Consider the following 15,929-nt stretch of genomic DNA (forward strand, 5'->3'; position numbering starts at 1 on the left):
CAGATGTCTTCCTCACACACTTTCTACCTTATCTGTAATTTATCTTTCTTGTTTTGTTAAATATTTATTTTTATTTTTGCATACGTGTGTGGGCCTCTGTGAGTGTATGGATATCATGTAGGATGCCGGAGCATATGGAGGCCAGAAAAGGCCATCGGATCCCTTGGAACTGGAGATTCAGGTGGTTGTGAGCTGACTGCTGTCTGTGCTGGGAGTTGAACCTGAGTCTTCTGAAGGAGCAGTCCATACTCTTAGCTGCTGGTCCATGTCTCCAGCCCCTCCTGATTTTTTTGAGGCAAGGTCTCATTGAATCTGGAGCTCACCAACTCAGCTATTCTAGCTGGCCAGCGAACTCCAAGGATCCTCCTGTTACTGTCTCCTCAGGGCTGGGATCAGGGCACACACCACCACCACACCTTTTTGTGGCAAGCACTTTACCAAATGAGGCCAAGGAAGTAGGTATTTGGGGAGGAGTCTCCTAGCAGTCTTCTTGGAGGCTCCTTGCTATGCTATAGAGCAGACACCCCAGGAGATGCACTACAGTAGGAGAACGTGGAGAGGTCAGAGAGTCCCATCTTAGGAAAGTGCCAAGACAGCTGGGACTGGTGGTGCATGTGGGGTGCTCTGGCCAGCAATTAGGTGGGAGTATTTCGGGGATTTAAGAATTTGAAAAGCAGTCATTGTGTAGATAGTCTGAATACCCACTGTAAAGATTAATTCAGAAAGTAGTTGTTGGTCCTTCCTTCTTCCCACATCTCAGTAATCTCTGCTTTCATCAGTAACTCACCTCGAGCCAGGCCTTGCATGTGCTGCTTTTCCTGCCTCCTCTGATCTTCTGCTTAACTCAGTGAATGTGTTCCCCTCTCCATTTCACAGTTGCTAAGCAAGGCTCAACAACTTAGGCAGACACCGCCGCTCCTGAGGAGTAAAGCGAGCAGTTGTTATAAACTATGACCAGGCGCTCTGCTGCTAACAGCAATGGAGGGCCGGGGAGGGTAGAAAGGAGGAGGGACTGGGAAGAGGTTAAGTTTCTAAGCTGCTACAGTTTTCATTAATAATTTAATCTGCCTTAATACTCGTCGGTGGGTAACAGGACAGCTGGTACATATTAGCTTCAATTTCCTCATTAAAAATCTATTTCCTGCTATGGAGTCCATAGAAGTGACTTAATTTGTGATCTTAATAATTCCTCCAAACGCCTGCTCTGCCTTTTAGCCTGTTCCTCCACGGTGAGATTGTAGGGATTATTCATTTCTTATAAAGCACTCATTTTTCTAAAGCCAGAACTAGCCAGCCAGCCAGCCAAATCGCAATGAATTCCGTACCGTGAAAGATGAAAGTCCCATTGTCTATTGGGCTGAGAATGAAGCTCTGTGGTAGAGCATTTGTCTAGCATGCACAGGCTCTACATTTGGTCCTCAGAAATGAAAAAGGAAAAAAGTCAAATCTACTTTATGTTGTTGTTATGAGGATCAAATGAAGTGTTGCCTAAAAATGTTTTGTGAATTGAAAAAGTCAGGAGTTACTTGCCTACGGGATCAGATGTGCCTCTTGTTTTAAATAACCACTGTTGTTCTATTAAAGTGAAATCAATTCTTTAGTAAAGTTACACATATCCTTCCACTGACAAGTACGTCCTGAAATTTTGAGATCAAAGTAAGTCATAAAGAAAATGGAAAAGACAGAGGATTCTGGGAATAAATGTGGAACCATCATCTACTTAATCTTCTTTCATCTGATTTGCATTCATGTGTATGTGTGTGTGTGTGTGTGTGAGAGAGAGAGAGAGAGAGAGAGAGAGAGAGAAAGAAAAAGAAAGAGAGAGAGAGACAGAGACAGATTGTGCTATGTGTATGAGTGCTCTCTCTCTTTCTGTATGTATGTGTGTGTATGTATGTATGTGTGTGTGTCTGTGTCTGTGTGTGAGAGAGAGGGAGGGAGAGATTGCACTATGTGTATGAGTGCTCTCTCTGTGTGTGTGTGTGTGTGTGTGTGTGTATGTGTGTGTGTGTGTGTGTGTGTGTGTGTGTGTGTGTGTACTGGAGCTGGAGTTATAGGCATTTGTGAACCATCTAAAGTAGGTACTAGAATTTGAACTTGGGTCCTCTGGAAGAACAGCAAGCAGTCTTGACATGTGAGACGTCTGTTCAGCCCCATGCGTAACGATTTATTATCTAATTACTGTTTGCAAAATAGGGATCTAGGTCTGGGTGTGGTAACCTATGTCTTTAGTCTTAGTACTTGGAAGGCAGAGGCAGGCTGATTTCCACGAGTTGGAGCCATGCCTGGTTTACATAGTGAGGGCAGCATAGAAAAAGCATGTCTCCAAAAGCCAAACTAAACCAAACCAAAATAAAACAAGACCAAGACAAACAAAACGAGATAGGAATGGTACAGAGTCATCTCTTGGGTACCTTGGCCTCTTGACTTGAATTTTTAAAGCACACACTCTATGCTGCCAATAGCAGGTAGAAGCCATAGCTTCCCTGAGAATCAGAGTAAATGCATCGAGGAGACAGAGTGCAGAGAAAATTTCGTTTGAGGTTTCTGTTTTGTTTTTGATGTGTGTTGCATAGGCCGCCCATGAGCTAGCTCACTGTGTAGGAGAGGAAGCCATTGAGCTCTGCTGAGATTTCAGGCACACACCAACACACCCAGTGCTATCGACATTAAAAGTGGGAAACAGTTAAATCTCTGTCTTAGTTTGAGTTTCATTGCTGTGAAGAGACACCATGACCAAGGCAACGCTTATACAAGGCAAACATCTAATTGAAGCTGTCTTACAGTAATCAGAAGTTCAGTCCATTATCATCATGGCAGGAAGCATGGTGGCACACAGGCAGACATGGTGCTGGCAAAGCCAGAGTTCTACATCTTCATCTGAAGGCAATTAGACGAAGACTGTCTCTTCTAGGCATCTAGGAGGAGCACCCTCACAGCGATACAGACACACTTCCTCCAACAAGGCTACACCTCCTAAGAGTGCCGCTCCCTGGGCTGAGCATATCCAGACCACCACAGTCTTCAAAACAGGACAGAATCAAATGTGCTGTGCCATAGAGGTTTCATTCTATATTTTTTCTTGTGACCTTTTACACAGTGTAGGCCACTGTCCTGGGGCACACATCCTACCTGTATTTATGGAGAATTATCATCTCCCATGGGTCCTGCTATTTTTTGCCTATCTTCTTTCTGTAAGCTCTGGGTGTTTTGTGACTTTGCACCACACTCCGTGAATACTTAAAAGCTTCTGTTTATTAGGTATCCTCCAAGGCCAGTCCTGGGTATGATGATCTCCTGGGAGGTGTCATGAGATTTAGTATATACTCATACTTTTAGCTTATTATGCTGTGAATATACAAGGAAAACCTGGAAAAGAGAAAGGCACAGGGGACCAACTCCAAAGATAGCCAAGAACCGGGTCCCAAGAGTCCTCTCCATTGGAATCTCATCATAGGTCCTCTCTTGATGAATTATTGAGAGACACATGAATTTTCTGCTAGAGACTTATTTCTCTATGCCAAGGCTTTTTCACGTGGCCATTCTGTGTCCTTACAAAATTCCAGACTCCCAAAGGAAAGCAGATGCTCTGTGGAAGCTAGGTGGTTGATGAAAACACTGGAGTCCTGGTGGCGATGCCACCATTAGACTCTCTTTGCCATTAGAGGGAGAAGAGAACTACCCTGAACCTAACTAAGTTCCTAGACTCCAGCCATGGACCAGCTCTGCAAAAAGGCTTTTCTAAGGAGAGACTCTCCACATCCTAGCCAATGATGTCATCTAGACAGCTCCATGCCCTCCCTGATCCCCAATATGAAGGGATGGAATTCAGCCCTAAATTATGCAGATCTTCCTACTCTAAGAGGAAAACACCACAAGACAGTTTATGGAAAATATTACCCAGACTAACAAGAGAATGCAGGTTAGCACTTAGATCCTCTCCAAAGATTTTTTTTTTAAAAAAGGCAGGCACTTTTTCTCTTCTGGCTGTTATCTGGGAGAAGATAAAGAAGGGGATATAATCTAGCACAAGCTGCAAACACAGGCTCCTTAACGCCATCCTTAAACTCAGGTTCAGTGTATCTTTAGCTTTGATGGATCCCCTGGTGATCTAAGATCCCTTCAGCAGTGAGTGTCTCAGTTCTGAGATGTATGCTGATGTCTCTGAGGAGGCTGGGTTAGGAACAAATGTTTTGCAGGCTTATATAAATCAGAGCCCTGTCTCATTTCTGGTCATGGCTCCTCCCTCCACGGCATAAAGCTCTAAAACAGTGACTCTCAGCCTTTCCAATGCTCTGACCTTTAATACAGTTCCTCATGTTGCCATGACCCCCAACCATAAAATTATTTTCTTTGCTACTTTATAACTGTAAATTTGCTACTGTTGTGAATGGTAGTGTAAATACTTTTGGAGATAGAGAACCACTGGCTCTAAAGAGATGCAGGGAGAGGCCTGTTTGCAGGTACCTGCCATTGTATGTGCTAGAATAAGTGGCAAAGCAGGGGGAATCCTGAGAGCACAGAGTGAGGGGCCCCTGGGTTGGAGAAGACTCTACTGAGTAGGGGGTGGTTAAGCTTGCTTATAAAAATGACCAGAAAAGACAAAGAAAGGGCTTAGCTAGGGAAGCAGGCAGGGACAGGAAAAGCAGGCAGGGACAAGGAAAAGCAGATAGGATTGTCCTAGGGAATCAGGACCCTGCTAGGTGGTTGGAATCCACCTCCCCATCCCTATCCCTACTATGAATAATTGGAAACCTTTATTCAGAATGTATCTTTTAACAGATTAGAATATAGGAACATGGTGTGCGCCTTGCTTGACCTTTTAGATGCCTGTGATTGAAACATTTTATGCAGAGTGAAAGTCAGGGCCTTGCTTCACCTTTTGGATGCATATGAATGAAAGGTTTTTATGCAGAGGGAAAGTCTCAAGGGAGCTTAAGCTACTCTGCGTGCCTATAATCCTAGCCTGACAGAGGGAGGTAGTATTGTGAGTCCAAGGCCCATTCAGGTTGCTCACTAACGATCCACAGAGATCCTGTTGTTGTTTGCTTTACTTTAAAGCAAGCAAGCTGTCTAGTTTAACTGTAGATTAGACTTGCCAGACACTGTGGGAGGGTATCCACAGAGGTGGCTTTGCAAGGGGAGCTGGACTTGGGTGTTGGGATAATTGTCCTTGACTTGGAAAGCTACTTAAGTCAGACAGCAGCATAATCTCTGCCTCTCAGGCTTAACTCTAGGTATGGAAAGGTCAAACCAGCTGCAGGCATTGCCCCTGTGCAGACAGGTGAAGAAGGTGGTCATTACTGGGCTTGGATGGAGTCAGTAAAGCTGTAGATTTTCCAAGTGCAGTGGGTTAAAGAAGCAGTGAGACCTAGAACATCTACCCTCATGCTGAGGAGCAGGTAGTCTGGGAACCTATAGGGAGAATAGGAAACCTTCCCAGAGAGCCAAGTCTTCCCCAGCAAGGAGCAAGTTCATCTTCAGAACTGAAGACAAGATACAACCCGGATGCAGAGGTATCTCTGAGTCATCAGTTGCCCTGTGCCTTGCCAGCTAGGGGAGCTCAGTCAGGTCCAAGAGCAGTGGTTCTGAATTTTCCTAATGCTGTGACTCTTTAATACAGTTCTTCATGTTGTGGTAACCCCCCCAACCATAAAATTGTTTCCTTGCTACTTCATAACTATAATTTTGCTACTGTTATTAATGATAATGTAAATGCCTGATATGCAGGAATGAAACAGACGATTGACCCCCAAAGGGGTCATGATCCACAGTTAAAAGGTAGGTTTTCTGATAGGGGAATACTATCAGAGATGGGGAAACAAACTTCTGGTGCCTCAAAAGATGAAGTTAAATAATCTTTTCTACCATCTGCTTCTAGGTCTGTATTAGTATTTGCTGGATATGTTAATCCATCAAGACGTGTAACTAAGGTGTCTGTCTTTCCCTGGTATCTTCTCTTAGGCCCACTGAACTTGCATTCTCCTTAGGGACCAGATTGATGCTGTACCCTTTGGAGGAGGTGAGCTGTAGAGTCACAGGGCTCAATGCAGGGACCATCTTATGAGTGGCAAGTGGTTTGGTTATCAAAGGGGCCTTCTCGAACTTTACATCTTGCAGGCAGTTAATTTGTTGAGGGGGAAACATGCTGGAGGCTAGAAGGTGCTTTCTGCAAGCACAGATGTCATGCATTCTGCTGCTGCAGATTTCCCGGGGTAGGGTCGGTTTTCTGGTGTGGTGTTGGTTGTTTCTGCCAGAGAGTAACTGACAGTGAAGGGAACAGCTCTTCAGGGAGGCTGAGCCTCTGCGGGCAGATGTAACTCTGCCCTGTGTCTGACTGAAAGTGAATGAGTAGAACTGAAAGGCAACCTCCTGAGTGCTGTTTGATGGAGGGATTTAGAAGTGGTCCAGGTAAGAATTTAGTGCATTTCTGAAAGTTTGACAGGCTGCAGGGAACCGTGGGGCCAATGCCTGGATGGGCTGACCACCGACCAGGCTGGTGGTCCCAGCATGTATGATTCCACTGCTGCTGCTCTCGCAGAGAAATCAGTGCTGCTGTCTGTCGGTGCTTTCAGCAACTCTCTTTCTACTCTGGAGCCTCGAAATCTCTATGGTAATTTTTCTTTTATGTACTTGCATGTATATGTGTGTATATGCATGTGCATGTACATGTGTATGTGTATATACATACACATTTATATGTATATGTCATATGTATATATGTATATGTACATACACATGCACATACACATGCATGTAAGTTATATATGAGTTGTGTGTACCTATGTGCTGTTCATTACCAACACTTTCCATCTTATACAAATATTGCACAGAGCCAAAATGAAATTGTTGAGCAGGTAAAGGTACTTACCACCAAATCTGACTATCTGAGTCTGAGCCCCAGGGTCCATGTAGACAAAAAAGGAGAACTGACTCCCTCAGGTTGGCCTCTGACCCCCACATGTCTATCCTGGCCCATGCATGTATGCGCATGTGCACACATACACACTGTGGTGGGGGGGAGATGTTTGTATGTACAGGAATGCACACACAAAATAAATAAAACATAATGTTATTTTTAAAGTGGTTCAAAACAATGGCTATTAGTTATCGCTTTAAAATCAAGTTGTACAAATACCAACACTGCGATGTTAGAAGTGAGAAGACCAAGTGATCAGGCATGTAAAAGCTCTGGTTGCCAGACTGGAGAATGTCTCAGTCTGTCAGGACCTGAGTATGATCTCCGGACAGAACCCAAACAAAAGCTTCTCTTTGTCTACTTGTATCCCCAGCCCTGGGAGGTAGATTCTTGGGGTGGGGTGGCCAACCAGGCTGCCCCAGCCCGTGGGCCACAGTAGTGTGAGACTCTCAAACAAACTTGCTGGACAGCATCTGAGAAACAAGTCCTGACCTATTGTCTGGCTCCCACACTAGTGGACCTGCACATGAACACACACCCCCAGACACACACACACACATGCACACGCACATGCACACATACAGACACAGCATGCTGATTTCTTCTTTTTTAAAAAAATCTATCATCATTAAGGATCAGTTGACTCTTCATTTCGCTAGATTAGACATTGAGTGTCTGGATAAATGCCCCACCCCCTCCCTAGATGTGTCCCCCCCACTCACCCTCTCCCCCAACCCCTACCCCTGCCCCCACTAGGAGTGTTTATGTTTCATTCTTGAGTTGGCCTGTGAGATACTGGTGTGAGTCTCCTCAGTGTAGTCAGTAGCCATGATACTCAGAGCAATGACTTCCTTTCCAGTGGGATTCTTTTATCCTTCTAGGCAGCAGCAGAGCGGGAAGAATCCACCCTTGTTAATGGAGTTCCTGATGTAGCTACTAAGAGGTTCAAGTTCCTTAGGACAGTTTGCATTGTGCATGTTTGAGTAAATGTGTGCATCATCAACTAGTTAGCAAAAAGAGTTCTTTTAAATATGTTCATATAGTTATAGACATTTATAGATAATTTAAAGAGTTGGAAGTGCAAAAATATATAAATGACCTGAGACAGGGCCTACTGGCATGTGTGTGTGTATATTGGAAGGATGTGTGGTTTTGTGGTGTGTATGTGTGTGTGAGAGAGAGAGAGAGAAAGAGGAAAAAGAGAGAGAGAGGGGGGAGAGGGAGAGGGAAAGAGAAAAAGAGAGAGAGAGGGGGGAGAGGGAGAGGGAAAGAGAGAGAGAGAGAGAGAGAGAGGTTATGGCTAGGGATGTGGCATAGTTGAAAGAGTGCTTGCCTGTCAGAAATGAGGCTGTAGGTTCAATGCCCCGGATCACAGAAAGCAGATGTGACACAGCCCGCACATCAGTGCTAGGGAAGTCAATGCAGGAAGATCAAAAGTCTAAGGTCATCCTTGGCCAAACAATGAGTTCAAATTCAGTCTGGGATACATGAGACCTTGTCTTTTTTAAAAAGAGAAAATATCCTCTGGGTGAGCGGATGGATTTAGTTACACTGACATGCTTTGGGGCTTTGACCTGTGCCCTGGAATGAGAAGAAAACTTTTCTTCTGGGAGAGCATTCTGAGCTTCTTCTCTCAGATGAAAAATGGTGCACTTGGGAATTAGGAAAAATTCAGATTAGAAATGAAGTGTAATGCCTCGACTTCAGACAAACTTTTTCAGTGACCACAGAATTATGGGAGTGGTGGAGGTGGCAGGGGATCTTTGGAAAGATGGAGCTGACCCTGTTTGGTTGGAGAAAGGAGATCATGCTTTCCCACTAGCAACTGGGAAAGCATTCTGGCCCCAGGATCTTAGCTCTTCTGACGGAGGATGAATCGTATTGCCTAGTTCTGAAGGCGCTAGAAGGAGAATGTTGGCCAAGAGTGCTAGCCTTCCTTGCAGTTGTTCACTCAGAGGCTCTGGACCTGTTGGGTTCATCTCTGCAGTGTTCAGCTAAGCAGCCATTCACTGAACAGAGCTGGAAACTGGAAACTTTGCTGTACACTGGGTTAGACCTCATCCAGGTCTCTGGAGATCAGGTGTGGGCAGCAGCAAAGGCAAAGCTCACCATTCCTTTGATAATTTACACTTTAGGCCATGAGATGCTAAGTAGACCGTGTGTGTGTGTGTGTGTGTGTGTGTGTGTGTGTGTGTGTGTGCTGACATGAAGACATATGGCGTGTGTGGAGGTCAACTTGGGACATATTTCATCAATCTTCTCCTTCACCTCCCCTCCTTTTTGAGACAAGCTCTCTCAATGACTGTTCAGCCAGTGAGCTTCACGGCTGTTCCTGTCGCTGTCCTTCTAGTGCAGGGCTCACAGGAATGTATAGTACCTTGGGTTTTCACAGGGCTCCCGGCGGCTCCCAGGGGATCTGAACTCAGGTCCCCCATTCCTCTATGGCAAGCACTTTCCTGACTGAGCCTTCTACCCAGGCTCCTAAGTAAGTCACATTGAAGTTACTGACTTGGGGGTCACAGTCTATCCCAAGTAGGCCTGCCTACCTGTCCTCATGAAGCAAACTAAGAGTCAAAATGGAGATAGAAAATAGAAAAGGGGTTGCATTCAATGTGGCCACATTGGAAAGAAGCACAGAGACCTGGCAGAACCCTTAAGCCCTTCTTCCTCTTGGGGCCCTGAAGTGAGAACAAGGTTTAAATAGACGGCTAAGGGTACTCACCTCTAAGTGGTCCAGCCAAGGTGTGGTACTGCTCCACTCTGACCTGTTGCTATCCGGGCTGCTGCTCCAACCTGTAGGGTGCTCTGATAAACTGTGGTGTCTTTCCTGGAGACTCATTCTCTGATGGGTGCCCTTTCCTTCTCCTAGCATCAGACTCCTCGAGGAAAGTCTTATTTGTTTGGGGTCCCTGTCAGATTGAGGGATGCAGTGTCTCTTTAGGATGTCTTCTGCCAGCCACCTTCTCATTAAGGCTTGAGAACATTTCTAGATTCCTCTTTTAGATCCCTTCAAGGAAGAAGTTACATGTACCCTCTGTTGCCATCTTTTGTAGCTGACCTTTTGATTGAATCCAGAGTAACTTAAAGGATTTAAAAAAAGAAGGTACATATCTGACCCAGGCAGATTCAAGGTCAACTTTCTCAGTTCTACCTTCACTGCACGTGGTGCTTCTCAGCTGGGCACAGCGTGCCTTCTCTCCTCAGGAGAGGAAAATAGTTTAATTACCAAGAGGCAAGTGTTCATCACTGATGGTGGCCTGTTGAATTAGGCACTCCAGGCTGTCAACTCCGATTAACCAGGGTGGCTAGAAATGTATCCAGAATTTCCATAATTCTCTGTGTGACTCATAGCATCCCCTAGGCACTTGTGAGACAGGGTTTTGGATAGGGCACACACTGCTTTATAAGGATTCAACTCCCAATGAAGTACATCTTCATTTCTCTGATGGAAACATCTCTCCCTCTTTTGGGTCGACTGGGCCATTTAAGGGGAGCCCGTCTCCTGGGGGGCATTCCTTGGCTGAAAACCTGCAGCCTTTGTTGATTCCATACTGAATAACCCTGTTTTCATTCCACACAACTTCCTCCCCTTCCTCCACTGCCAGTTTTCTGTCCTGAAGACTATAAGAATCTCTGCCCCCCACGGGCAAGGCTCAGTTCTTCAGGAAACCTGCCCATGGCCGACTCACCACTTAACAAAGAGATGATTACTGACAAGGTGAAGGGTGACTCAGTCTGTGACATCAGGAAACAACCAATCTAAAAATCTAACAAATGTACAGACATCTGAACCTGGAAGTATTAGCTTCGCAGGGTCTGCTAAAAATGAGGAGATTATATGCTGATAATAGGAGACAAGTGCAAACAGATGTGATCTACAAGAAAGACATAGAACAGTTCCCGGCCTGCATGCTGCTGTCCTCACTCCTTAGCTGTGGCTGCAGCGCTTCACCAGGTCTGTGAGGCTGAACTCAGACTCAGAGGTGGTCAGCACTGGTGATAGGTGTAGTGTCAGTATCTCTCTCTCTCCCCTCCCCCCTTCTCTGATGTTGGGAACTATACAGCTCCCTCTCCCTCCTTTCCTCCTCTTTCTCCTCCTCCTCCTCCTCTTCCTCCTCCTCCTCCTCCTCTTCCTCCTCTCTCTCTCTCCTTCCTTCCTTTTTTTTTTTTTTGGAAAAAATACTGTTTTTATTTTATTTGTTGAGAGCATCATACACTGTATTTCGGCCAGCATTCCCTCCCTACCCAGGATCCTCTTCAATCTCTTTTCCCCACCCACCTCCCCACTCTCAAACAACTGAGTCTGGTTTGTGGGAGCTGTCTTCTCCTGAGCCCGGGGCCTGCTGTGGAGTGTGGTTGATATACCAGGCATCCTTGGCTAGGGGCAGAGCTCCACGTACCTTCCCCTTCTCCATGCTGCAGGCTTGAACTGTGCATGTCCCAGTCGCTGTGGATTATTATGTGTATCTGCCCTTTATGTCTAGGAAGCGCTATTTTTTTCCCCTGAAGTCTTTCATCATCTCTGGCTCTTAAAATCTCTTTGACTGTCTTCCTCGCAGATCCCTGAGGCTTGATGGGAGGAATGCGATGCAGACTTCCTATTCAGGGCCGTGAAGTTCATCCTCAGGCTTATACAGCAAGCACATCCCCAGCTGCACCATCACCCCAGCCCCAAGACTCAGTGTCCAACAAATCTTTAGTGGTCCTTCCCTCTCCAAGGCAGCTCCAAGAACTGACTCAGGGATAATTTTTCTTTCTTTCTTTTCCCTTTTATGGAAAATAATTTTACATAATATATTCTAATTATGGGCTCCCTCACCTCTTCTCCATCCAGTTCCTCTCCACCTCCCTTCTCATCTGGATCCAATCTGTTTCTTTCTCTCATTAGAAGACCAATAGGCTTCTAAGGGATGATAATAGATTACAATATAGCAAAATTAATAAGATAAAACCCAAACTAATACATCCAAATTGAATAAACAAGCCAACAGAAGGAAAAGAGCCCAAGAGAAGGCACAAGAACCAGAGACCCATTTGCACTCTGTGGAATCCCATAAACCCACTGAACTGGAAGCCATCACATATCTGCAGAGGACCAGGTGCAGATCCATGCATGCCCTGTGCGTGCTGTCAGTCTCTGAGTTCACGTGAGCTTTGTTCATGTTGATTTAGAGGGCCTTGTTTTGTTCAGCCCCTCTGGCTCTTACACTCTTTCTGCCTTCTCTTCTGCAGGGTTCCTGAGCTCTGAAGGGAGGGATTTGATGAAGACATACATTTAGGGCTGAGTGTCTCAAGGTCTCTCTGCCTAATGTGTGGCTGTGGGTCTCTATATTTGTCCCCTCTGCCTTAGGAGATAGCTTCTGTGATAGTGGCTGAAGAAGGCAGTATAGTGGAGTGTAATTGTATTGCTACGTTTTTTACAAGAACTATAATATTTGGCTTTACCCTAGGTCCCTCAGCTCTCTAGTCTCAGGTTCTTGATAACCCAGTAACAAGCATGAGTTTTATCTTGCGGTGTGGGCCTTAAGTCAGTGGTTGGTTGCTCCTACAAACTATGTGCCACCATTGCCCTAGCATGTGTTTCAGGCAGGACATCAACATAGATAAAGTGTTTTGGCTGGGTTGGTGTTTACATTTCTCTTTGGTAGCATCCAGAGTACTTTCTGTATGAAAGTCACTAGAGTGTAGTGGCCCTCTATAGGCACCAGCTCAGCTCTTCCACATTCATTGAGTTGTGTGGGTGTTGTTTCAGCACCAGAGCCTTGCTGTCAGTTTGTGGAGCAGCTACAGTCTTAGTAACAGCCTGGGTTGTTTGGGGATTCCCTTTGGCCAACAACTCAATTAGATGTAACCCAATCTGTACAGTGGAAGCTTTTTTAGGTGACAAGAGATTTCCAGTCAGGGCTCTGTCTCCCTCATTATTTGGTGATTTCTGTTAAGTCTCAAAGAAGCCCTGGACAAATGGCTAACTGTGGCATCAAAGCAATCACTGGCAGCCTGACTCGCACGTAGCCAGTACCTGGTACAGGGTCTTCCTGGTGAGCACATCCCATGGCTGAGTAAGTGTCTTTGTGGTGGGATGAAGCATCCTTTGGGTAGTCACCCAAGAGTGGTAAACCTGGGTCTTGATGCAGATCCACTCTGTCGCCCCAAGGAGCCGCCCCACTGATTTCCATGGAGGCTGTACAATTTGTACTTCCCTCAGTGGCACACGTCCTCCAACAAGGCCATACTTCCTAACCCTCCCCCAAACAGTTCTGCCTACAGGAAACCAAGTATTTAAATGTATGAGCAACCCCTACACAGACCACATTGTGATCTTAGAGCAGTATGAAGCACACCGCCTTTTGGTCTGAGGTCTTCAGTTTTGACATGCGCTACCAGGTTAATGAATAGCAGCTTTTACCTAATTGTGGAGCAGCATGGCTTATGCAGGTGTGGTTATCGAAGGAGCTTTCGGCTCCTTGGTCTGGTCTGTTTCTGGGAACTACCTGCAGTGCAGTAACTGGTCTGCTGTGGTCAGTCTCAGGGCCCTGCCTCTGTGTCCTAAGGGATCTTAGGCAAGGTAAATCACTTTTCTGGCCTCCGTGTTCACATCTGTAGGTTAAAGGGCTTTAATTCAACTCCCTTCAGCTCCGTGCTTTTGGAGTAATTGATCTGGAGAGAGACAAATGGGGGTGGGTGTGAATCTTTATTGCTGCTCTAGAGTGTGGGTCTAGGATTGGTACACCAGCATCACCAGGGAGGCACTGTGACTATTATTACTAAACCCTCTTCCCACCTGCAACTAGGGCAGAATCCAAGGGTGTGTGTGTGTGTGTGTGTGTGTGTGTGTGTGTGTGTGTGTGTGTAAAAGATAGCTTAGAGGGGTTTTCTCTGTTCACATGTGGGTCCCAGGGACTGAGCTTACACTGTTGGCCTTGCTGGCACTGAGCCATCTCAGTAGCCCAAGAAGCTCATTCACTAACAAGTCCTAGTGGGTTGTTTTTTCTCCCAGATAAATTTGGGGACTTACGCATGGATGGTGACTTCTCTAATTGATCACATACTAACTGTACCTGACTCTAGAAAGGGGGCATAAAAAAGCATCTTGTCCCAAATCTCATTTGAGTGCAGTGGCCCAGGCCTGTGATTCCAGGACTTGGGAGGTGAAAGGCACAAGGATCAGGAGTTCAAGGACATCCTTGTCTACATGGTTTGAAGCTAACAGGGGCTATGTGAGACTGTCTCAAAAGTGAAACAAATCTCCTCCTTTTCCAGCTGCCATTGTTGGGAGTCCCTGTATGTCAGTCGTCAGGGTGGCCAGCAGGTGGGCTTCCAGAGCCCCAAGAGATGGGCTGACCTAGTCAGTTAGTTCCTCATAGATTGCCAGAGTTCAGCACAGCCTTCCTGTCCACCGAGTCCCCCTCCTCACCGATTTCTCCACATTCTGTTTCCGATGGAATCTTGTTCCATATGGTTTGCATCAGGCCCAGCCAGCTCCGGCTACCCTGAGGTGGGACCAGCAGCCTCCCTCCTCTCTCCCCTCCCAAGCAGGGGATGGCTTCCTTCTGCTGGGCCTCATGCCTCCCTCTCTTCTTTCATCTTCCAGAAGATCTAGTGCTTCTGATGACACACAGCAGAATTCTTTATAAACCCTTGAGGGTTTTGAACTATTAGCAGATTATTCCAGAAACTTCTATGCACAGGGCTTCGTAATGTTTAAGAGGATGGATGGACAGACAGGCAGACAGACATACACACTCACACAGAGACAGAGACAGAGGGAGAAAGAGATACATGTACATACATATAAGTACATATATACACACATATATACACACAGCAACATATACACACCACACATATATATGCATGCACACATATGTATACATGCAAACATATACACACATTCACAGACATACACATATGTACACACACCCTTTAAAAGTGTATGGCTGGATTTTGAAATGATAGATCATACTTTAGCAACAATATAATCTAGTGGTTCTGATATTTTATATTTATTTCACATCAAAAACTGCTTACAAACTAAATAGAAATAAGCCACATGGAATGTCCCCTTTTCTTTGGGTACCAGACTCCTGGATATGTACATCTCATCCTAGACCTAAGGGACAGGAATCACTTGTGAGGGCGGGGCAGAGAATGAGATCTCTGGGTGGTTTTCATGAATGGTGGAGGTTAGGAGTCCTTCTTTGGAGGGAAGACAAAATTCAGTCAAGGAAAGACTGGGAGAACAAAGGAGAGCAGAGTATTTGATAGCACCCTGCATGGATTGAAATCTGCCTGTCTGTCCATCTGTGTTAACAGTCCCCTCTTTGCCTCAGTTGTCCTGTCTGTGAAAAAAACATATCTATGGAACACATATCTATGTGATGCTTGCCCTGCTGGTGGCTGTGAGGAATGCCGTGTAGAATATATTTGAAGAGCACTCTGCCCATGCCAAGGGCGCTGGATGCGTTAGCGGTGGGCATTGTTCCATGCCAGGTGAGGCACATGCCCAAGCAGTGACTTTAAGAGGGAGGGAAGCACACTTGGATACTTAGCAGTCTGAAGCTGAAGGCTTGGCAAATAGTCTCAATAAGGTAACCCGGGACGCTATTGGTTTTTGTTTTGTGTTTTGCAAAGAAACATAAGCATTCTCACAATGGTTCTATGCTGCAGTGAGGCCTGGAGATCTGCATTAGATTATTCTTAACTTTTTCTCACACTGTGCACATATGCAGGTGTGTGTACAGGTATGCACATGTGCAGGTGTGTGTACAGGTATGCACATGTGCAGGTGTGTGTACAGGTATGCACATGGGTAGGTGGCGGCCAGAGCCAGAGTTCCATGTTTGATGTTGTCCTCCATCCCTCTCCACCTTATCTCTTTAATTTTTGAGATTATAATTTAACTGCAACATCTCTTCTCTACCTTTCCTCCCATCAAATACCTCCTCACTCTCCTCAAATCGATGACCTCTTTTTTCATTGTTATATGCATATATGCATGCATACATGTATT

At 45.6% G+C, this 15,929-nt stretch overlaps 1 protein-coding gene across 1 annotated transcript in view; it reads left to right on the plus strand.

The window, feature by feature from the left end:
- Positions 1-15,929, plus strand: part of Thsd4 (thrombospondin type 1 domain containing 4) — a 593,810-nt gene that overhangs the window by 136,275 nt on the left and 441,606 nt on the right. The gene's annotated exons all lie outside the window — the stretch shown is intronic.

This window comes from Apodemus sylvaticus, chromosome 7 (genome assembly GCF_947179515.1).
Source record: "Apodemus sylvaticus chromosome 7, mApoSyl1.1, whole genome shotgun sequence".
Classification (NCBI taxonomy): domain Eukaryota; kingdom Metazoa; phylum Chordata; class Mammalia; order Rodentia; family Muridae; genus Apodemus; species Apodemus sylvaticus.